The sequence below is a fragment of the Coregonus lavaretus genome (assembly GCF_964263955.1).
Source record: "Coregonus lavaretus genome assembly, chromosome: 30".
NCBI lineage: Eukaryota > Metazoa > Chordata > Actinopteri > Salmoniformes > Salmonidae > Coregonus > Coregonus lavaretus.
Window position 1 is genome coordinate 7307147 of NC_140017.1, and position 24581 is coordinate 7331727.

Consider the following 24581-nt stretch of genomic DNA (forward strand, 5'->3'; position numbering starts at 1 on the left):
ATCCCAGAAACCCTAGACCCACTCCAATTTGCATACCGCCCCAACAGATCCACAGATGATGCAATCTCTATTGCACTCCACACTGCCCTTTCCCACCTGGACAAGAGGAACATCTACGTGAGAATGCTATTCATTGACTACAGCTCAGCATTCAACACCATAGTGCCCTCTAAGCTCATCACTAAGCTAAGGATCCTGGGACTAAACACCTCCCTCTGCAACTGGATCCTGGACTTCCTGACGGGCCGCCCCCAGGTGGTAAGGGTAGGTAACAACACATCTGCCACACTGATCCTCAACACGGGGGCCCCTCAGGGGTGCGTGCTCAGTCCCCTCCTGTACTCTCTGTTCACCCATGACTGCATGGCCAGGCACGACTCCAACACCATCATTAAGTTTGCCGACGACACAACAGTGGTAGGCCTGATCACCGACAACGATGAGACAGCCTATAGGGAGGAGGTCAGAGACCTGGCCGTGTGGTGCCAGGACAACAACCTCTCCCTCAACGTGACCAAGACAAAGGAGATGATTGTGGACTACAGGAAAAAAAAGAGGACTGAGCACGCCCCCATTCTCATCGACGGGGCTGTAGTGGAACAGGTTGAGAGCTTCGTTCCTTGGTGTCCACATCACCAACGAACTATCATGGTCCAAACACACCAAGACAGTCATGAAGAGGGCACGACAAAGCCTATTCCCCCTCAGGAGACTGAAAAGATTTGGCATGGGTCCTCAGATCCTCAGAAAATTCTACAGCTGCACCATCGAAAGCATCCTGACTGGTTGCATCACCGCCTGGTATGGCAACTACTTGGCCTCCGACCGCAAGGCACTACAGAGAGTAGTGCGTACAGCCCAGTACATCACTGGGGCCAAGCTTCCTGCCATCCAGGACCTCTATATCAGGCGGTGTCAGAGGAAGGCCCTCAAAATTGTCAAAGACTCCAGCCACCCTAGTCTGGAGCAGGGCTAGAGTCCCCCGGCTAGAGACATCATCTCCGATACGGGAGTGCCACTGCCTGTACTCCCCGTGTCGGCCTGGCTACTCCCCTGAGAGACACTACTCCCTCCCGGCCATCCCGAGGTGGCCCAGCTATTTACCAAATCGGCGTTGCTCCAAGCCCCCCCGGCTGGAGACTACTTTGTATCTACCAGAGTGTTGGGAGTGCCACCTCCCCCCGAGATGGTCCAACTGCTGCTCTGCCGACCGACGTCCCTCTAGGCCCCTCCGGCCAGAGGTATGGGAGTGCCGGGTCCGCTTCTGCTCCCCAGAGCAGCGTAGCTCCCCAGCAGATAAAGACAACTCCAGAGGGAACAGTCCACCACACCAAAAGGTCTGCACCCCCCTCAGCCAGAGCCTTGACTAGCCATAGTTAAGGAGACTCCCGCTCCAATCGTGGAGCCACAGCCAGCCACTGCCATGGGGCCCATTCTGGTTGCTGTTGAGGAGTCGTCCTCTCCTCCTTGTGGGGATTCCCTGAGAGGTCGAGGCAGACGCTTGGGTGTCCGAGGTTTGACTGTCTGCTGCCCTGGAACCTTCAACCATGAAGTCTCCACCTGCCTCTTCTGCTCCTGGCCCAGAGCCCAAGCCAGCGGTGTATTCTTTGCCTATTCCTAGGATGGAGCCACAGTCTGCAGCTTCAGCAGATGTCAAGTGCAGCCAGGACATTGAGGCCTCTCCAGCCCACCTGCCAGCATCGTGCTAGTTCCAATCCCGAGGGTCCTGCTACCTCCAGACCTTCCAGACCTTGCCTCAGGGAACCCGCCAGACATCACACTGGGTGACCCACCAGAAGTCACCCCTGATATCCCCCCTAACCTAGCTGTCCAGTTATCTGCCTCCATGGTAGGGTCAGAGTTCCCTGCCCCCACAGTAGGGGTAAGGTCAGAGTTAGAGATCCCTGCCTCCATGGTAGCGTCAGAGTTCCCTTCCTTCCTGGTAGGGTCAGAATTCCCTTCCTTCCCGGTAGGGTCAGAGTTCCCTAGTTGTAGGTTCACACTGTTCTGACTTAGGTTCAAGGATCCCTGCCATAGTGCTAGGTCCCCAGTCCTCTACCATTCTAGGTTTACAGTTCCCTGCACTAGTAGGCTCTAGGTATCCTCCCCAGCTAGGACCCACTTTCACTTTGTCATCAGGTCTGCAGTATCCTGCCCTGCACAGACTGCAGACTCCCACCTGATTGGGTTCGCAGCGTCCTAGCCCGCCAGGCTTAGAGCCCCCTGCCTTGCTGGCCCGTTTGCAGGTCTGCAGTCTCCTGCCCTGCTTGGATTGCAGCCCCCTGCTTTTGTTGATATGCAGTTACTTATCCCACCAGGTTTAGAGCCCCCTGCCCTCCCAGGCTGTAAGTTAGGTGCCCTGTCTGTAGGTATACATTCTCCTGCCCTGCTCAGATCGCAGCCCCCTGCCTTAGTTGGTTAGCAGTTGCCTAGCACACCAGGCTTTCAGCTTCCTGCCCTGTTAGGCAACAAGTTACCTGTGATAAGTTCTCAGTCCTCAGCCCTGTTCGGCCCTAGCACTAGGTCCTCAGTCTCCAGCTGTATTAGATTTGCTGTCTCCATCACTATTCGGCCCTCAGTCCCTAGCTCAGGTGGGTCATCAGGCTACTTCCCCGCTAGGCTCAGTATTTCTCCAGGTGGCCCAGAGCTCTACTGCTATTCTAGACCTCAGTCGTTGCCCCTGTCAGGCCCAGAGTCACTTTTCCTGTCAGGTCCAGAGTCAGTTTCCATGGCAGGTCCAGAGTTAGTTTCCCTGTCAGGTCAAGAGTTAGTTTCCCTGTCAGGCCCAACGTTATCAGCACTAGGCTCCCAGCCTTCAGCCATTCTAGTTTCATCGTCTCCAGCTCTAGTCAGCCCTCAGTCCACTGCTCCGCCAGGCTATGTGTTCTCTAGCCCACTAGAGAACACATAGACTGTGGACCCTCAGTTGGTCCGCAGCCCCCAGCCTCAGTCGGCAAGCAGTCAGCTCCCTCAGCGCTACACGCCAAACCTCCTGCCCTAGTTCTAGGCCCTGGGTCTCCCGTCCCGCTAGGTTCTGAGTTATCTGCTCTTCTAGGTGTCCGGTCCCTGCACCTAGCCAGTTAGCCGCCCCCATCCTCACCCGGTGCCCAAAAGCCTAGACTAGCACCAGGCAAGTTCCCTGCTCAGCTAGGCTCACAGCCTCCCCCCATACCTGGTTTGCAGTCCTCAGTCTTAGTAGTAGGTTCCAAGTCCCCTGCCCTGTCAGGCTCTGAGTTTCCTGACCTGCTAGGCTCTCAGCCCCTTGACCTGGGGGACCCACCTTTCCCTGACCCAGAGGGCCTGCTGTCTCCAGTTCTGGAAGGCCGTCCACCTCCTGCACTGGAAGACCCTCTGGCCCTCACACCTGGGGAACCACCTGACTTCATCTCTGGGGACCAGCTGGCCCCTGCCTCCGGATCCCTAATGGGCCTTGCCCAGGGGTCCCCACCTGCTCCAACATGAGAGCCATCCTCAACACTGGGGCCCCACAAGGGTGCGTGCTCAGCCCCCTCCTGTACTCCCTGTTCACCCATGACTGCGTGGCCAAGCACGCCTCCAACTCAATCATCAAGTTTGCAGACGACACAAGAGTAGTAGGCTTGATTACCAACAATGACGAGACAGCCTACAGGGAGGAGGTGAGGGCTCTGCGAGTGTGGTGCAAGGAAAATAACCTCTCACTCAACGTCAACAAAACAAAGGAGATGATCGTGCACTTCAGGAAACAGCAGAGGGAGCACCCCCCTATCCACATCAACGGGACTGCAGGGGAGAAGTTGGAAAGCTTCAAGCTCCTTGGCGTACACATCACTGACAAACTGAAATGGTCCACCCACTCAGACAGTGTGGTGAAGAAGGCGCAACAGAGCCTCTTCAACCTCAGGAGGCTGAAGAAATTTGGCTTGGCACCTAAAACCCTCACAAACTTTTACAGATGCACAATTGAGAGCATCCTGTCGGGCTGTATTACCGCCTGGTATGGCAACTGCACCGCCCACAACCGCAGGGCTCTACAGAGGGTGGTGCGGTCTGCCCAACGCATTACCAGGGGCAAACTACCCGCCCTCCAGGACACCTACAGCACCCGATGTCACAGGAAGGTCAAAAAGATAATCAAGGACATCAACCACCCGAACCACTGCCTGTTCACCCTGCTATCATCCAGAAGGCGAGGTCAGTACAGGTGCATCAAAGCTGGGACTGAGAGAATGAAAAAAAGCTTATATCTCAAGGCCATCAGACTGTGAAATATCCATCACTAGCACATTAGAGGCTGCTGCTGCCTATTGAAATCACTGGCCATTTTAAGAAATTGAACACTTGTCACTTTAATCATGTTTACATATCTTGCATTACTCTTCTCATATGTATGTACTGTATTCTATAATATTCTACAGTATCTTAGTCCATGCCGCTCTTTCATTGTTTGTCCATATATGTATATATTCTTAATTCCATTCCTTACTTAGATTTGTGTGCATTGGGTATACAGTTGAAGTCGGAAGTTCATATACACCTTAGCCAAATACATTTAAACTCTGTTTTTCACAATTCCTGACATTTATTCCTAGTAAAAGTTCCCTGTCTTAGGTCAGTTAGAATCACCACTTTATTTTAAGAATGTGAAATGTCAGAATAATAGTAGAGAGAATTATTTATTTCAGCTTTTATTTCTTTCATCACATTCCCAGTGGGTCAGAAGTTTACATTCAATCAATTAGTATTTGGTAGCATTGCATTTAAATTGTTTAACTTGGGCCAAACGTTTCAGGTAGCCTTCCACAAGCTTCCCACAATAAGTTGGGTGAATTTTGGCCCATTCCTCCTGACAGAGCTGGTGTAACTGAGTCAGGTTTGTAGGCCTCCTTGGTCCCACACGCTTTTTCAGTTCTGCCCACAAATTCTCTATAGGATTGAGGTCAGGGCTTTGTGATGGCCACTCCAATACCTTGACTTTGTTGTCCTTAAGCCATTTTGCCACAACTTTGGAAGTATGCTTGGGGTCATTGTACATTTGGATGACCCATTTGCGACCAAGCTTTAACTTCGTCACTGATGTCTTGACATTTTGCTTCAATATATCCACATAATTTTCCTCCTTTGTGAAGTGCACCAGTCCCTCCTGCAGCAAAGCACCCCCACAGCATGATGCTGCCACCCCCGTGCTTCACGGTTGGGATGGTGTTCTTCGGCTTGCAAGCTACCCCCTTTTTCCTTCAAACATAACAATGGTCATTATGGCCAAACAGTTCTATTTTTGTTTCATCAGACCAGAGGACATTGCTCCAAAAAGTACGATCTTTGTCCCCATGTGCAGTTGCAAACCGTAGTCTGGCTTTTTTATGGCGGTTTTGGAGCAGTGGCTTCTTCCTTGCTGAGCGGCCTTTCAGGTTATGTCGAAATTGGACTCGTTTTACTGTGGATATAGATACTTTTGTACCTGTTTCCTCCAGCATCTTCACAAGGTCCTTTGCTGTTGTTCTGGGATTGATTTGCACTTTTCGCTCCAAAGTACGTTCATCTCTAGGAGACAGAACACGTCTCCTTCCTGAGCGGTATGATGGCTGCGTGGTCCCATGGTGTTTATACTTATGTACTATTGTTTGTACAGATGAACATGGTACCTTCAGGCGTTTGGAAATTGCAAAAAAAATTCTGAGGTCTTGGCTGATTTCTTTTGATTTTCCCATGATGTCAAGCAAAGAGGCACTGAGTTTGAAGGTAGGCCTTGAAATACATCTACAGGTACACCTCCAATTGACTCAAATGACGTCAATTAGCCTATCAGAAGCTTCTAAAGCCATGACATCATTTTCTGGAATTTTCCAAGCTGTTTAAAGGCACAGTCAACTTAATGTATGTAGACTTCTGACCCACTGGAATTGTGATACAGTGAATTATAAGAGAAATAATCTGTCTGTAAACAATTGTTGGAAAAATGACTTGTGTCATGCACAAAGTAGATGTCCTAACCGACTTGCCAAAACTATAGTTTGTTAACAAGAAATGTGTGGAGTGGTTGAAAAACGAGTTTCAATGACTCCAACCTAAGTGTATGTAAACTTCCGACTTCATCTGTATAGACAATTTGGACCAATGAGAACTTGCCACATGTAGCTATGAGTTTAGAGACATCACTAAGGCATAACTCATTACCTCTGATGTTTTAATGTAGGCCTGTACTTGCCCACTGTTATGCAACACATTACATGTTAGATATTACTGCACTGTCGGAGCTAGAAGCACAAGCATTTCGCTACACCCGCAATAACATCTGCTAAACAAACTGTATGTGACAAATAACATTTGATTTGATTTGATTTGATTTGAGAGAGTCACCAACCTCAGCCGCAGCCAGTGATCTGCCGACGCAGTAGGCGAGCTACCACCTCCAGCCGTGGCCAGCCTCTGGCATCGTATTCAGCGCCAACGGATGGGCCCCAGCAGCCCTGCACCAGCTGAGTTAGAGGGTCCTTTGCCACACCCATGGGGCGGCCCAAGACTGGTTTTGTGTTCTTGTCAAATTGAATTTAAAATGTTCAATTTAAGAATAATTTTACCACTTCTCTTGTTGACTTCTCAAAAACCAAATCCCGGCTTGGTCTGCTTGGTCTGTTTCGCAAGCGTTCCTGGAAGTCTTGCGATGTTGCGCCTCTGGGTTTAGAAACTCTATGTTATTAGCTTTATAAAATTTGAAAATTTGAAAACTACACACCAGTGGCCATGAGGTGGGGATAGGATGGTGGACAGGAAAACATTTTGAAAAGTGGAGCATATTATTAGTAAATATGGAATGGGGGAATGCACAAGTGTTAAGGAGGATCAACTGAAGTTGAAGATTCCCTGTGTTTGTGACTCCCTCTGTTTGGTGCCATGCAGACCCGATGGACAGCTTCGTAAAACAGAGAAGACACTGCCTGTACTACTGAGTTTTGATGCAGAGTCTTTACCAGATAAAGTCAAGTTAGGATGTGTCAACTATCCCGTGAGAGCTTTTGTCCCGAATCCATTACGGTGTTTTAGGTGTCAAGCTTATGGTCATGTGGCAGCAGTGTGTATGATATTCCTAGATGTGAGAAGGGTGCAGGAGGACATGAGACAAAGGAATGTGTAGTATCAGTGGGAAAAGTTGTGTGTGTAAACTGTAGGGGTACCCATGGTGCTGGAGATCAGAGGTGTCTGGTGAGAGAAAGTCAGGTTAAGGTTGCCAGGATCAGAGTAATGCAGAAGGTGTTGTATGCTGAGGCAGTGAAGAGAGTAATAGAGGAAGATGAGTCCAGAGTGAGGATCCTAAGAGGATCCATGTGAGTAGGCCGAGACCAATAGAGAGTGATAGGAATAACATGTGCTTCAGTAAGGTTGTTTTTTTGGCATTCATGGCCATGGTTGTCAATTGTACCGCAGGAATGGAACGTAAAACACAGAGGATAGATGTTGTGATGGCAGTTGCAGAGAAGTACTTGGGTGTGCAAGATTTTACTGCAGATGAATTACAAGATGTTTTGAATGATAGTGTTCCATCCTCCCAGGCTGCTGGCCTGGAGAAGGATAAGATAGGGCCAAAGTAGTGGAATAGTGGTGAGGTTTTAATGGGTGCAGGGTTAGTTGGTAGGGCAATTTTTTCACAAAGTGTAATGAATTCATACTACAGAAAAGTAGGCTGATACACAGCCAATACAGTAGGTGGCGACATGTACCTATAACATTTGTTTGCGGACTGCCATAATACCAAAGAAGAAGAAAAATAATCTACACACCATTTTTACAACATCCCGCTAACTCAGAGTGAGGAGATGGGGTTAGCGGGAGGTGACTCCGACTGAGAAGATGGCAGAAGTGGATGCTGAGTTCGAATCAAGTAGCACGTCGAGCAAAGTTGGTGAAGACGAATGTTCTGAATGGACAACAGTAGTATCAAAAGCTGGAACAAAAAAGGAAATTGTCTAAAATTGGAGTGGAGGATACGTGTATGAATGATAATGAATCGCTTCTTGTTGGGATGCGTTTGTTGAGTAAGGATGTAACATGTTTACCTGCTTTGTTTAATATTAATAGTTAGTTAACAATTATATACCGTTCTACTAATGCTTTGTTTTTGTAAAGGGATGGTTTCTCCTCCAGCTCCCAGCAGCTAGTCTAGGCGAGATAGGGGTATCTGGAGCTGACAATTGATTTATGAATGACTGGGTGATAAAACCAACAACCACATTCCATTTCATGATTAATGGTGTGTGAGGGAGATGTCTCCAGTCTGACTGAGCTTTTTCATAGACTGAATTGGTGTCTGTATGTGTAAGGTACCAGGGACGAGATCTGTTATGAATAGTTGATAAGAACCTTGTCTTGGGGGGCCAAACCCTAGTTTCCATACAATGAGAACAGTCTTCACAGCAGATATTGTCTGCTGGGAATTATTCATTTCTGTCATACAAATCCTAACCTTTTGACCCATTCTACACATCTGCTGTTTGTCATGTAGACTAAGAGGGTGTATCGTGCTGTAAAATATCTTTGTAATCTTTGTATGTCAGAGCTCTCGGCCCAACACTCAAGAGTGTTGGGTTGACCAGCCTCATTATTGCAGAGCACTCACTATATTCACGGGTGTGGGTGGCGTGACCTGCTGCCTTATTAATACATTTTGAATAAAGTAATATCCTGATTGGTGATTGACCTAGTCTCTCCTCATTATTGATTAGAATTTCCAAGACAGGATGCATATGTGGGATACCCGTTTGAGGTGTCGAAAATGGTGAAGTATGCACTTGGAAAAGTGGAGTCTGTCAGAGTGACCAGGAGTGGTCTTATTTTGATTTATTGTATTTCTGAAGAACAGAGGAAGATTGCAGTGGGCCTCAAAATAATCCGGACAACAGAAGGTGTTTTGAACTTCAGAGTCAAAGGAGTCATCTCAGGAGTGACGACGGATGTTCAAGTTGAATACCTGAAAATAATTCCTGGTGTGGTTGGTGCCCGGCGTCTGACCCGCTGGGTGAATGGAGTTAAAGAAGAAAGCCTGTCATCCTGTTGTTTTTTGATAAAGAGCAAATACCTACGCATGTGAAGCTTGGTTATGTAAGATACGCTGTAAGAGCTTTTGTTCCCAAACCACTGCAGTGTAAGAATTGTAAAGGATTTGGCCATGTTTCAACAGACGGACAGAGTATACTGAAGAACGGTGTGTAGAAGGACCACGGTGTTGCAATTGTGGTGGGGATCATGATCCTCAGTTCCTGGAGTGCCCTGTAAGGATGAAGGAGATTGAGGTGGCAAAAGTTAGAGCGGGCAATCGAATCTCCTATTCAGAGGCGATTAAAATAATTAAGAAAACAAGTGATGCTAGTGAAGATATGGTAGTTGATGCACCACAGCCTGTAGTGTAAATGTTTGCTTCCAGACAAAAGATACCCTGTGTGTTAAAAAGGTGGATTTTGTTGCGTTCATTGCCACAGTTATAAACTGTACGGCACAAGCAGGGGCGGTGTGTTCAATAGGGCGATATGGGCGACGCACTGCCAAACGGGAAAAGGAAGGGATTTTTTTTCTAATCAATTATATCACGGCAACAGTAGTTATCAGTGTTGTAATCTAGACGTCTGATCTGCCACAGTGCCACACTGCCACTAAATGTCAAATCAGGCTAAAGTCGTGCTTCAAATGGCTCCCCCCCCTTTTGGGGCGATTTCAGTCAGGTTGAAAATCGCCCAGAAGTCTGTCATAGACTCCCATGTAAAATCAATTTTTTTCAAATTTCAGAGCTTTCAATACAATCTCTATGGGTGTCTGAGGGCTTGCACTTACGCGCTTTCGTCATACGTAACGTAACCATGAACGTAACTAAGAAAAGAGCGGGTAGCCTCATCAATCAATTCACGTACTACTATCAAGATGGCTATAGCGTTCAGTGCAACTCGATTGTGTCTTTGAAAGAAGTTCCTTTTTGTCGGCGAACAAATGAAGATAAATTGGCAACGAAACAATTAGGACCTCCCAGACCAAATTTAATAATTCAACAGGTTTCTACTAAAGGCGGAAAGTCCTACACCCGAGGATTTTCCAAAAATTGGTACGAACGAAAAAAGACATTGCCACTCAACTGGATGAGGGATACAGGCTAGCTGTCCGCCGCCACAACGATGAGGTTAGTGTTGATAATCACAAGTTTACTGGAGAACTGAGACCAAGTAGAGACTTTGGACAGGGTGGATATGGTATAATAAAGGCAGTTTATTCAGAGGTAAAGATATCTGGAATCGCGTGCACGGACCCGTTCGTCAAACTCTTAAGGAGCTATACATTAAGCCCCATTACTTACCATATCAGATAAGAGAAATTGCTGCAGCTACATATATTTTACATCCTGGCCCTACATAGTTCACTATTTGCATCACTTACCAAAATATTACATGTGGTCATATATGCTTGGAAAGTGGAGATGCCATAGAACGTCAAAAAAGTAAACATTGCTGGAGACACATTGCCGTTTTGGAGAAGACATCGCGTTTGCTAGCGAAGAGATTTGTTGTGGCAAATGAACTTGGGCTGGGAATTGCCAGGAACCTCACGATAAGATATATGCATTGCGAGTCTCATGATTCTATACGTATTGCGATTCGATACTGTGATTTTATTGCTCACCATATGTCTGTTGCAGAGGGATCAGAAAGCCATGAGAACGAGTTTTGATCAGTCATGGAAATAAAAGTGCTGAAAACAAATTAGCTCCCAATGTGAAAAGATTGAGAACAAGCTATGAAGGAACAATAATGGTGTTTTGGTGCAGGTACAGCCAACTAGCGCTAAAATATTGCGATATTGTCAATACAGTATATCGTAAAGTATCACTATGTAACTCGATTTCTTTCACCCCAATCCCTCAAATTAACGGTAAATAACTGAATTGTTTGCCCCACATTTAGCTAAGATGATTAGCTAGCCAGCTAAAATGTTTTATTTAGTTAGCAGTCGCATCTACAATAGTTTACTGTCAATAACATGTCTCCAAAAATGACGTGGTGTCTCCAATTGTGTTGACATTTTACAATTGCGATGCGCATCCATGAGTATCCACTTTCTGTAGCTCAGCTGGTAGAGCACTGCGCTTGTAACGCCAAGGTAGTGGGTTCGATCCCCGGGACCACCCATACACAAAAATGTATGCACGCATGACTGTAAGTCACTTTGGATAAAAGCGTCTGCTAAATGGCTTATTATTATTATTATTATTATTATTATTATTATCTGAAGAGAGCCCCGAAACATTGTGTGCAGACATTTTATGCAATAAATGAAGTAGGTTGAATCTAGTAGTTCTGATCTTCTGATTGGTCCTGATGAGTTGGGCGAGGTCCCCTCCAGGCTAGTGTCACTGTTGCATTGGCTCTGAGTCGGGTTCTCTGTCTTCAAATGTTCAGCCTAAGAGAGGGGATTTTTGTGTGTGTGTGTGTGTGTGTGTGTTTAACAGTGATGATGTGTGTGTGTGTGTGTGTGTGTGTTTAACAGTGATGATGTGTGTGTGTGTGTGTGTTTGTGTGTGTGTGTGTGTGTGTCCTCAGAGCAAGAACTCGTGAGTTGGAAGAACTGAGAGGCCTATGGCGTGGGTGTTGTCCTTGGCCACCTGCTGACAAGGCTGACAAGATAGGACCCTTTTGTCCATTGTTATTGGATAGGAACAGAACTTATAACCAGCTCCTGACCTAAATAGATCTTAGCACAACATTTTACTCAACATATCATATTCCATATTCACTATAACAAATATATTTACTACGACATTAGCAAGAACCGCCACATCCTCAGCCGGCTAATCCAGTGTGTGAAGTTTTGCGGAGTGTTTGAGTTAGCTTTGCGAGGCAAAGATGAAACTGAGGGCTCCACCAACCCTGGTAAGCCAACACTTTTGAGATCAGTCAATAAATGCTTCTGGTATTGACTTATATGCTGCCCCTGTCTTCATGTTGTTGCTGGACATATCTTTTTTAAAATGTGTGTAGGTCACCTAAGTTTTATTGATTTATTTTGTGGTCGTTTTTTGGTAGTTTATTCAGTTTTTGGGGAATCCTGTTTTCATCCCGAACAGTAGGTGGCGGGATTCACATAAAATTGTGTGATTGCCAAAATACCATAGAAGACTGGTGCAAACCAGGAGTACGTTGGAAGTAATGTTAGACAAAGATTTGGTTGGAGAGCCTCGTAAATGGCGTCCCTTGAGAAAGCAAGAACAAGATGTATGTTAGGAGAAGTGCAGTATTATCATAAGGAGACGTACACTTGGATTACGGAGGAGGAATGGAGGGGAAAAGAGAGGCAGAGGAGGTCTAAGAGAGAGAGGGAGGAAGATTGTGAGCTTGAGTTGGTTAAAAATGGCGGAAAAAAGGGAGAAGTGTTGTTAAAGAAGAATGGTAGAAAATGTAAGCAGAGTGAGCTGAAGACAGGAGGAGAAATGGAAGTGAATGAGGGTGAAGTATCAGAGGTGGTAGGTGTAAAGATGAGGGTCAGGATAAAGATGAGTCTGTGACAGTAGGAGTGACGTTTTTGGAAAAAGTGGACCCTTGCCTTTTGGCTGATCCATTTGTGGTTTCAGGGTGGGTGAAAAAATAATTGGGTATAGTGGAATCGGTGAGGGTAACCAGAAGTGGTCTAGTGATAATTATTTTTGTTTCTGTTGGTCAGAGGGAGAAGGTGCTCGGAGTTAAAGAAATGGGGGCAAGAAATGTGAATTGTTTTGCTCTCAAGAAAAGGGCGCCATTGAAAGGAGTGATTACTGGGTAGCAGTAAATGTAAAAGTTGACGAAGATTCCCGGTGTTTGTGATGCTCGTTGTTTGGTGCGACGCAAACAGGGTGGTGAGAGTGGGGAAACAGAAGAGTCATTGTGTGTTCTTTTGAGTTTTGAAATTGAGTCTTTGCCCGACAAAGTGAAGTTAGGATATACAAGTTATCCTGTACGAGCTTATGTGCCGAATACATTACAATGTTACAGGTGTCAAACTTATGGGCATGTGGCAGCAGTGTGTAGGAGGGAGGTTCCAAGGTGTGAGAAGTGTGCAGAAGGGCATGAGACAAAGGAATGTGTAGCATTGGGGAAAGTAGTGGTATGTGCTAATTGTAGGGGCTGGGGATCAGAAATGTCCTGTGCGAGAGAGGCAGGTTGAGGTTTCCAGGGTAAGAGTAGTGAAGAAGTTGTCATATACTGAGGCAGTGAAGAAAGTAGAGGAAGATGTGTCAAGGGGGAGGAGTGGTGAGAGTAGTAGATATGTACCAGTACAGAGGGATAGGCCAACAAGTCATATATGTTTCAGTAAGATTCGATTTTTAGCATTTATAGCAATGGTTTTTAATTGTACTGCAGGGATGGAACGTAAGTCGAAGACAATTGAGGTTGTGGTAGCACCTGCAGAGAGGTATTTGGGTGTACGAGACTTGACATCAGAATAGTTACAGGGTGTGTTAAGTGGTGATGTCCCATCCTTTCAGGTTGAGTGCATGAGGTAGGAATACATAGATTTAAATAGTGGAGTAGGGTGGTGTTCATATTATTATTATTTTTGTTTTGTTTGTTTTTTGAATTTGTGAGTGTAGTGTTAGATGGTAGGGTTCTCTTTATTTTATTTTTTAAGCAAAATATAAGCCAGTTGTACTCTAGTCTAGTAGGTGGCGGTAATGCAACATATTGGATGCCAACCGCCGTTAAACCTCATAGAAGAAGACTACCATAGAAGAAGAACTCAGAGTGAGATTCCGGTCTGAAAGGAGGTGTGACGGTGACGGGTTCATTTCGGCTGCCATCGCTCAGCCGAACAGTCTGGAGAAACAATTCAAGTGTGTGTTGGAGGTCTACAAAAACAGGTATCACAATACGTGCCTAAAATCAACTAAATGAATGATTGCATGTATTGTATTTATACACAATCTTTCGTGTGCATTATTTCCAACAACACATGGAGGCCCCCATTGCTAGTTAACTAGCTACCATTAGCTGAATGGCTGGCTAGCTAAAAAAGAGCTAACGTTAGCTAACCAGCTAGCTAGCTCCCGTTAGTGGGCCAGCAGTCATTGCGTTTAGTAACTAGCAATTTGTGGCAAATTCAGGAAGCTAAAACATATTTTCTGCAGACAGTGTTTTAAGTCTGAAAAACAAATCTCGCCTTACTAGTATAGCTAGGTAACGTTAGCAAGCTAGCGTGCTACACTTGTCCCTAATGAAAACGGTGTTCATAATGTTGTTTTGGTTGCGCTACAGTGCCTTGAAGGGGCAGTGCTGAAATCAAAATAAAATTGTATTTGTCGCAAGCTTCGTAAACAATAACTGTATACTAACAGTGAAATGTTTACCTACGGACCCTTCCCAACAATGCAGAACGAAATAATAACACGAGGAATAAATACACAATGAGTAACGCTAATGTGGCTATATACACACGGTACACGTACCGAGTCTATGTGGAAGGGGACGAGGTAATTGAGGTAGATACGTACATATAGGTAGGGGTACAAATTGACTAGGCAACATAGTAGGTGATAGGCAGTAACAGCAGCGTATGTGATGAGTCAGAAGAGTTAGTGCAAAAGTCTTATGGATTGGGGGTAGAAGCTGTTCAGTGTCCAGTTGGGCAAAAGCTATTGGTTTTCTACCCAAAGTTTCAAAGAAAATGTTGTGATCCATTTATGGTAAATAATGCAAGTGATTGAAATGGCTAATTTATCAGAATGGGGAAAAAACAATCACCAGATTCACAGAGAAGACATTACATATTATGGAGAAGCAATACTCCAAGCAGCAGCTCCATACTACTTGTCAGACATAGAGAACTGGTTGTTGGGGTCTGTGGGTGGCTTTTGATAATTGTATTTGATTCCTCATGTCTTACTCATTGTTAGGAAGAATTATGGTCCAAATCGGATGTTGGGTACTATATTTATTGAAGATTATATGAATCCTATAAATTAAAATGGCCAATTTGAGTGCTGTCAATTAGCTTAATTTCTCAGATAACATTTTATTTAAACAAAATAACGTTTTGGGAATGCCAATCTTATCTGTTTCTACCTACAGAAACGATTTCAGAAAATTCTATGATGGTGGGTGTAAATCCTCTTTCTTGAGCTTTTTTAGATGGAATGTTAATTCCTTAGAGAGGTGGACGCTGAGGAACTTGGAAGCTCTAGACCCACTCCACTACAGCCCTGTCGATGTGGATGGGGGCGTGCTCGGCCCTCCGTTTCCTGTAGTACACGATCAGCTCCATTGTCTTGCTGACATTAAGGGAGAGGTTGTTGTCATGGCCCCACATATATTATATTACTTCCAGGTCACTGACCTCCTCCCTATAGGCTGTCTTATCGTCATCAGTGATCAGACCTACCACCGTTGTGTCATCAGCAAACTTAATGATGGTGTTGGAGTCGTGCGCGGCCACACAGTTGTGGGTGAACAGGGAGTACAGGAGGGGACTAAGCACGCACCCCTGAGGGGCCCCTGTGTTGAGGGTCAGCGGGGTGGATGTGTTGTTGCCTACCCTCACCACCTGGGGGCTGTACAAATCTTTACGTTTAGAAATTATTACCACCCATACCTTGAAACTACACTGAACAAAAACATAAACGCAACATGCAACAATTTTACTGAGTTACAGTTCATATAAGGAAATCAGTCAATTGAAATAAATAAATGAGGCCCTAATCTATGGATTTCACATAACTGGGAATGCAGATATACCTTAAAAATAGGTAGGGGTGTAGATCTGGTGTGACCACCATTTGCCTCATGCAGCTCGACACATCGCCTTCGTATAGAATTGCTCAGGCTGTTGATTGTGGCCTGTAGAATGTTGTCCCACTCCTCTTCAATGGCTGTGCGAAGTTGCTGGATATTGTCGGGAACTGGAACACGTCGATCCAGAGCATCCCACACATGGGTGACATGACTGGTGAGTATGCAGACCATGGAAGAACTGGGCCATTTTCAGCTGACGCTTGCGACATGGGGCCTGGCATTATCAAGCTGAAAGATGAGGTAGATGAATGGCACGACAATGGGCCTCAGGATCTTGTCACAGTATCTCTGTGCATTCAAATTGCCATTGATAAAATGTAGGGGTGTAACGATTAGTTTTAACAACGATTCGATTTGTATCACGATTCAAGGACGATATTGGTTCATTTAGAACGATACGATCCGAAACGATTCAGTGACTTGAAATCGATTCAGTAACCTTTTAGCCAAAAATTCAACCAGTGTGACTGAAATAAATACCTGGATACTGGACAGTGCAGGTGAAGTTTCCTAGATTCCTGTTTCTTGTAAGGACCGCAATGGTGGCTTGATAATTTCTCGCCATGCTATGTTTTGTTGTCTTTGCGCCTTTGCGCTGCTGCTGGCGCGGGGCGATGACGTCACGGATAGGCAGACTGAATCGAGTAATGTTTAAAGCCTTTATCATTAAAAGTGCTAAGAAAAAACATCCATATAAAGTCTGACGTGCTTAAATCCAATGGGTTATTTCCTAGTATCGATACAATCGATTTATTACATTTTAAAACGATGTTAGATTGATATATGTTGTCCAAAAGGCCAACTCGCCGAGCACAGATCGATGTAGTTGGATCATAGGAATATAAATCGATACATCGATGTAGTAGATGGATCGTTACACCCCTAATCAAATGCAATTGTGTTGGTTGTCCGTAGCTTATGCCTGCCCATACCATAACCCCACCGCCACCATGGGGCACTGTGTTTACAACGTTGACTTCATCAAACCGCTCGCCCACACAACGCCATACACGGTCTCCATCTGACCAATACAGTTGAAACTGGGATTCATCTGTGAAGGGCACACTTTTCCAGCGTGCTAGTGGCCATTGAAGGTGAGCATTTGTCCCCTGAAGTCGGTTACGCAGCCAAACTGCAGTCAGGTCAAGACCCTGGTGAGGACGACAAGCACTCAGATGAGCTTCCCTGAGACGGTTTCTGACAGTTTGTGCAGAAATTCTTAGGTTGTGCAAACCCACAGTTTCATCAGCTGTCAGGTGGCTGGTCTCAGACAATCCTGCAGGTGTAGAAGCCTGATGTGGAGGTCCTTGGCTGGCGTGGTTACACGTGGTCTGCAGTTGTGAGGCTGGTTGGATGTACTGCCAAATTCTCTAAAACAACGTTGGAGTTGGCTTATGGTAGAGAAATGAACATTCAATTCTCTGGCAAAAGCTCTGGTGGACATTCCTGCAGTCAGCATGCCAATTACACGCTCCCTCAACTTGACATCTGTGGCATTGTTGTGACACAACTGCACATTTGAGTGGCTTTTTATTGTCCCCAGCACAAGGTGCACCTGTGTAATAATCATGCTATTTAATCAACTTCTTGATATGCCACACCTGTCAGGTGGATGGATTGTCTTGGCAAATGAGAAATACTCACTAACAGGGATGTAAACACAATTGTGCAGAACATTTGAGAGAAATAAGGTTTTTTGGCATTTGGAAAATATCTGGGATCTTTAAAATGTATGCCAAACAAAAACCAGTTTAACAAACCATACGCCTCTATGCACAATGACTACTTTGAACAATTTACACCTTAAATACATTTTTTAAAACTTACTGGAAAAGCTTTGCAGATATAGAATTAAGGTAAAATCTCCCTCAGTTTTATTCTGTTACCAAAATGTGTATCTGCACAGTTCTTCCTGGTAAATGTGTTTTTGGAAAAATATTTTTTGGGGAAGTAGTCCTTGTGCATGGAGTTCTATGGTTTGTTAAACTTTAAAATCAATCGGTTTTGTTTAGTATACATTTTAAAGTGAAAAATCTGAGTCTTAGCGTAATTACATTATCATGGAATTACCCGGAAGCTGTCGTTAGACAATGTTAGTTGTTAGATTGTCTTGAGCACGTTGCGGGAGAGGTTGTTATCAGATATGACAAAGGAGATAATTGTGGACTACAGGAAAAAGAAGAGGACAGAGCACGCCCCCATTCTCATTGACGGGCTGTAGTGGAGCAGGTTGAGAGCTTCAAGTTCCTTGGTGTCCACATCACCAAAAAACTATCATGGTCCAAACACACAAAGACAGTCGTGAAGAGGGCACGACAAAGCCTATTCCCCCTCAGGAAACTGAAAAGATTTGGCATGGGTCCTCAGATCCTCAAAAAGTTCTACAGCTGCACCATCGAGAGCATCCTGACTGGTTGCATCACCGCCTGGTGTGGTAACTGCTCGGCCTCCGACCGCAAGGCACTACAGAGGGTAGTGCGTACGGCCCAGTACATCACTGGGGCCAAGCTTCCTGCCATCCAGGACCTCTATACCAGGCGGTGTCAGAGGAAGGCCCAAAAAATTGTCAGACCCTAGTCATAGACTGTTCTCTCTGCTACCGCATGGCAAGCGGTACTGGAGCGCCAAATCTAGGTCCAAAAGGCTTCTTAACAGCTTCTACCCCCAAGCCATAAGACTCCTGAACAGCTAATCAAATGGCTACCCGGACTATTTGCATTGTTTGCCCCCCCCCCCCCCCCCCCCCCTCTTTTACACTGCTGCTACTCTGTTTATTATCTATGCATAGTCACTTTAACTCTACCTACATGTACATATTACCTCGACTAACCTGTGCCCCCGCACATTGACTCTGTACCGGTACTCCCTGTATATAGCCTCGCTGCTGTTATTTTACTGCTGTGCTTTTAATTATTTATTTTAATGTTTAATTTTGTACTTAACAGTTTTTTTTCTTAACTGCATTGTTGTTTAAGGGCTTGTAAGTAAGTATTTAACCATCAGGGCATAAAATAAACTTTTTGGTCCACCAGCCACTGTGGCAGGTAGATTACAAAATATACCAGCCACTCAGATTTTTTACCAGCCAGAAATTACACCAACAAAAAACAGATGAGCATGCTTTGTAATATTTCTAAAACGAATGTATTACTAGTAAGAATTAACATGGGGTATTGTTTAATTTCATTTTTTGTGACGTGAGTCTTTTAACCAAAATATCACAGATGGCCCTTTAAGGGCGGGAGGTCACCGTGGTAACTTGACTAGTCATGTTTATGCCTGTGAGAGTGAATCTGAGTGGTAGTGTTGCCTTCTCTCCCTAGCAGTTGAAACTCAAACATAGACAACAACCTAGCTTGTGAGCAAAACAATGTAAATAGCCAAGAAACACAAGGACAAAGCTTCACTTCAGTAGACTTTAGTTTCAAGTAAATTAGACCGACTTTTATGCCTGTGCGCAGCGCTTCTAAAAAGGAGTCTTTCACTCAGCTCTTCACGTGCGCACAGCCCCCAGCCAGGCAGTGTTGCAGCGCGAGGTGGACTAGGATTCATAGTTCTTTGACTTTGTGCGATTTAATTTACCAGCTATGAAACAAAACAGCAAAAATACTTTGAAAACAGCTACTGCAGCATTTATTTTACTACAAATGTGATCATACTTAATTATTTTTATTCACAAATGCGAGTGACATGCTCGCACTGTGGAGCCCTGACCACCCACCAACGTGGCTGGTGAAATTGACATCTTACGAGCCAATTCCAAAATCGACCCGCATTTGGCAGGTGCCGGGTGTTAATTTTAGGCCCAGGGCCCCATCAAATGAGAAAATGGAGTTACGGCTCTCTACTAAGGACCACTTTGGATATATCGGACTCTAGTTGGGGTGAACGGTCTAATTTCCACTGAACAAAAATACATAAACGCAACATGTAAAGTGTTGGTCCCGTGTTTCATGAGCTGAAATTAAAGATCCCAGGAATTTTCTATATGCACAAAAAGCGTATTTCTCCCAAATGTTGTGCACTAATTTGTTTACATCCGTGTTAGTGAGCATTTCTCTTCTGCCAAGTTAATCCATCCATCTGACAGGTGTGGCATATCAAGAAGCTGATTAAACAGCATGATCATTACACAGGTGCACCTTGTACCGGGGACAATAAAAGGCCACTCTAAAATGTGCATTTTTGTCAACATTGCCACAGATGTCTCACGTTTTAAGGGAGCGTGCAATTGGCAGGCTGACTGCAGGAATGCCCACCAGAGCTTTTGCCCGAGAACGTAATGTTAATTTCTCTATCATAACCTGCCTCCAATGTCGTTTTAGAGAATTTGGCAGTACGTCCAACCGGCCTCACAACCACATACCACGTGTAATCACGCCAGCACAGGACCTTCACATCCGGCTTCTTCACCTGCGGGATCGTCTGAGACCAGCCACCCAGACAGCTGATGAAACTGTGGGTTTGCACAACCGAAGAATTTCTGCACAAACCGTCAAACCATCTCAGGGAAGCTCATCTGCGTGCTCGTTGTCCTCACCAGGGTCTTGACCTGACTGAAGTTCGGCGTCGTAACCGACTTCAGTGGGCAAATGCTCAACTTCGATGGCCACTGGCATGCTGGAGAAGTGTGTTCTTTACGGATTAATCATGGTTTCAACTGTACCAGGCAAACAGCGCGTATAGCGTTGTGTGGGCGAGCGGTTTGCTGATGTCAATGTTGTGAACAGAGTGCCCCCATGGTGGCGGTGGGGTTATGGTATGGGCAGACATAAGCTACGGACAATGAACACAATTGCGTTTTAATCTATGTCAATTTCAATGCACAGAGATATCGTGATGCGATCCTGAGGCCCATTGTCGTGCCATTCATCCACCGACCATCACCTCATGTTTCAGCATGATAATGCACAGCCACATGTCGCAAGGATCTGTACACAATTTCTTGAAGCTGAAAATGTCCCAGTTCTTCCATGGCCTGCATACTCACCAGACATGTCACCCATTGAGCATGGTTGGGATGCTCTGGATTGACAGTACTGCAGCGTGTTCCAGTTCCCGTGGGAAAACATTCCACAGGCCACAATGAACAGCCTGATCAACTACAGTGAGGGAAAAAAGTATTTGATCCCTTGCTGATTTTGTACATTTGCCCACTGACAAAGAAATGATCAGTCTATAATTTTAATGGTAGGTTTATTTGAACAGTGAGAGACAGAATAAGAACAACAAAATCCAGAAAAACTCTTGTCAAAAATGTTATTAATTGATTTGCATTTTAATGAGGGAAATAAGTATTTGACCCCCTCTCAATAAGAAAGATTTCTGGCTCCCAGGTGTATTTTATACAGGTAATGACCTGAGATTAGGAGCACAAAGAGAGTGCTCCTAATCTCAGCTTGTTACCTGTATAAAAGATATTAGCTGATGTAAGAAGGGCTATATAAAATAAAATTGATTGATTGATTGAAAGACACCTGCCCACAGAAGCAATCAATCAATCAGATTCCAAACTCTCCACCATAGCCAAGACCAAAGAGCTCTCCAAGGATGTCAGGGACAAGATTGTAGACCTACACAAGGCTGGAATGGGCTACAAGACCATTGCCAAGCAGCTTGGTGAGAAGGTGACAACAGTTGGTGCGATTATTCGCAAATGGAAGAAACACAAAATAACTGTCAATCTCCCATGGCCTGGGGCTCCATGCAGGATCTCACCTTGTGGAGTTGCAATGATCATGAGAACGGTGAGGAATCAGCCCAGAACTACACGGGAGGATCTTGTCAATGATCTCAAGGCAGCTGGGACCATAGTCACCAAGAAAACAATTGGTAACACACTAGGGGTGGGCGATATGAGCTAAAATTCATATCACGATATTTTCCACTGTCCAGACGATATCGATATGATATCACGATATATGACGTAAAAAAATATGAATCACATTTTAATATCCCTTCTTGGTTAAATTATATTAGTTAAGGAAAAATATGTATTTGAACCTTATATAACCAGAAAGAGTGAGGCATTGGACCGTATGGACCTGAAAAGTTTTTATTTGTATTGTGCAAACATGCATTCCGTAAACATGAGGTAGGTAGGCCTATATATATATATATATATATATATATATATATATATATATATATATATATATATATAAATTAGATATTAAGTAAAATTAAATAAAAAATAACAGGAGATAAAGAAAATAAGGTAATTACAAATTCAAATACGTGTGTTTGTTTTGGCTACGGTCCGTAGATATGTAAAAAACTAACCGTTTGAAACTAAACCTTTCAAGCCTCAACCATCAATTATCAACAATATCAACAAATCTTCACTAGAACTTTCTTCACAAGTTCCGTGCCAGGAATACCAGCATGTTGACTGTTTCTGGCTTTAGTGCTGCCCTGTGACATGTCACCACATTGCCCCCAGTGCTGAATGCCCTCTCAGAGGGGGCACTTGTGGCAGGGATGCATAAGTATTTCTTTGCCAGACAACTCACACGTGGAAAATTAGATCCGTGAAATCGCCACCACTCCAAAGGATCAGACTCGCTGTCTGCTGCCGTTGCCAGAATGTAGCTATTCAGCTCTTGCTCAATGATCTGCCTCTCTGAACATGAGGCAGGTGCACTGCTGGTCTGCTTAAAGAAGCTCCCAAGGCTCTTCTTGGGCTTCTTGCCTGATTGATGAGCAGTGGAAGCTTCTTTCTCCCTGTCAGTGTGATCCTCTGCAAGAGACGATTTTCCCAGGGCTGTGTTCTCCACCAGGAGGGCTTCGGTCTCTGAGGCAGCTCTCACCTTAAAAAATGAAAATAATTAAACTTTATTTGTATAGCACCTTTCATACATAAAATGCAGCCCAAAGTGCTTTACATTTGAAGCAATAAAACAAGAACAAATGAATAAATACCTTAATGTCCTCCAGTTTCTCAGCGGACATGTACCTGGTCTTGAACCTTGGATCTAGAAAGGTAGCCATGGAGAGCAGCTCATCTGTTGCAGGGTCAGTGTACTTGTTATTCAAGTAATCAAGAACCTTGATCTTGATCTCTTTGGTCAGTTCTGTATCGTCCTTGCTCAGATTTAGAACCTCTGCATTTAACAGATTGATGACAGGCTTCAAATAGGACACGCTCACATACGCTTCTCCTGACAGGGCATCTGTAAAGTCCTGGAGTGGCTTCAGTGCTGCTGTGACTGATTCCAAGACCTGGATGTCTTGCCAGGTAGGTACAAGGTGCCGTGTCTTTTTGTCCCCTGCCAGGACCTGTGTAATGGCCTTTTCCTGCTCCAGGACTCTTTCCATCATTTTCAGACGAGATCCCCACCTTGTCGGAGATTCTGTGATGAGCTTGTGCAGGGGCAGGCTTAGTTCATTCTGTGCTGTCATCAGGGCCTTCTGCTTTTTCCAGCTGTATGAGAACGTGCTAACCACCTTTTTGCAAACCCCTGTGGCCCGGGAAATCGCACACCCCTGTGGCCCGGGAGCGTTTTGGACACTCCTCTCTGGAAATTGGGAATAAGAAATCAAAATAATAGGGTGAAAAATAATCAAATCACAATACAATAATAATTAATAATAATGCATTTTTATATAGAAATCACAATACAATATAACTTTTAATCTTTGTTTGAGGATTTACGGCATTTACATTCAACTGTTACACATTTTACAAATCTGATGTGCTTAGATTTAGCCTACGGTACATGGCTGATGTGAGCTGTATTTTTTCTTAATAATAAGCATCATACAGGGTAGGCCTAGGCTACAGTCCTGAAACTTACCAATAGCATTGTGCAGCCTGTGTCCGAAACATCCAAGGTTTGCCCACTTGTTCAGCTGCAATGCCTTGATCATGTTCGATCCGCTGTCGGTCGTCATACAAACTTGACGCGACTCTTTTAATCCCCAGGACGACAGTATGTCCCTCAGCCCACCTGCAATTATTTCCCCGGTGTGGTCGTCTGGGAAATAAGACGTCTGTAGGCACTTACTTTTCAGTTTCCAGTCACCGTCTATGTAATGGATTGTGAGGCTTATATAAGGTTCTGTGGTACGACTTGACCATAGATCGGCAGTAGTGGAGAAGAATGGAATGTTATTTATCTCACTGTAAACTCTGTCCCAGCATTCTGTGTAAAGCTGTGGCAGGCATTTTTGGCTAAAATATTTGCGGCTCGGGATCTCATATCTTGGGTCCAGAGTTTGAATCAACTTTCTGAACCCCTCTTTCTCCACAGTTTGAATCGGTACCATGTCCTTCGCTATGTGATTTGTAATCGCAGCTGTGATGTCTATCCATTTTTTGCTCGTCTTCTCATAGCAAGTACCGGCAGCAAATGATGATATAATTGATTGTTGAGTGCGAGTCTGGCTTGTCTTCGGGCGAGCTCCTGGGCTTACTGTCTCACGCATTCTGGTGCATTGTTCATACTCACGGACATGTATGTTTTTTAAGTGATTGAACAGGTTGGTCGTGTTTCCACCTTTTGCTAAGACAACACGACGACACAACTTGCATAGGGTAGTGTTTTGGTCGGGGTCGGAGATTTTAAAGCCAAACCAGTTCCAAACAACAGAGGTGCCCCCTTTCTTCTTAACCAATTTATCCTCCTGCTCTTGAGCAACATCAATTTCTGTGTTTTCGCTCATCCTGGATTGTAAAGTTTTCCCCCAATAGTTAACCTGCCTCCTAACTGCAGCTGCCTGCACACTTCTTTGTTGCTAGCACTACATGCGTGCAACAAGTGCATGCGACGTGCGCTCATAAAAATAGGTCAACATATTAACATACAT

The 24581-nt window shown here is 44.8% G+C and overlaps 1 protein-coding gene across 4 annotated transcripts in view; it reads left to right on the forward strand.

Annotated features, from left to right (window-relative positions):
- The first annotated feature begins 13712 nt into the window (after positions 1-13712).
- The window catches only part of clasrp (CLK4-associating serine/arginine rich protein), a 28151-nt gene continuing 17282 nt past the window's right edge, over positions 13713-24581 (forward strand). The window contains exon 1 of one of the 4 annotated variants that reach the window (XM_084147498.1): positions 13713-13846. The gene's annotated coding sequence lies outside the window, so the exon portion shown is untranslated. The remainder of the gene's footprint in view (positions 13847-24581) is intronic. The other 3 variants (XR_014610243.1, XR_014610244.1, XR_014610245.1) reach the window with 3 other exon arrangements.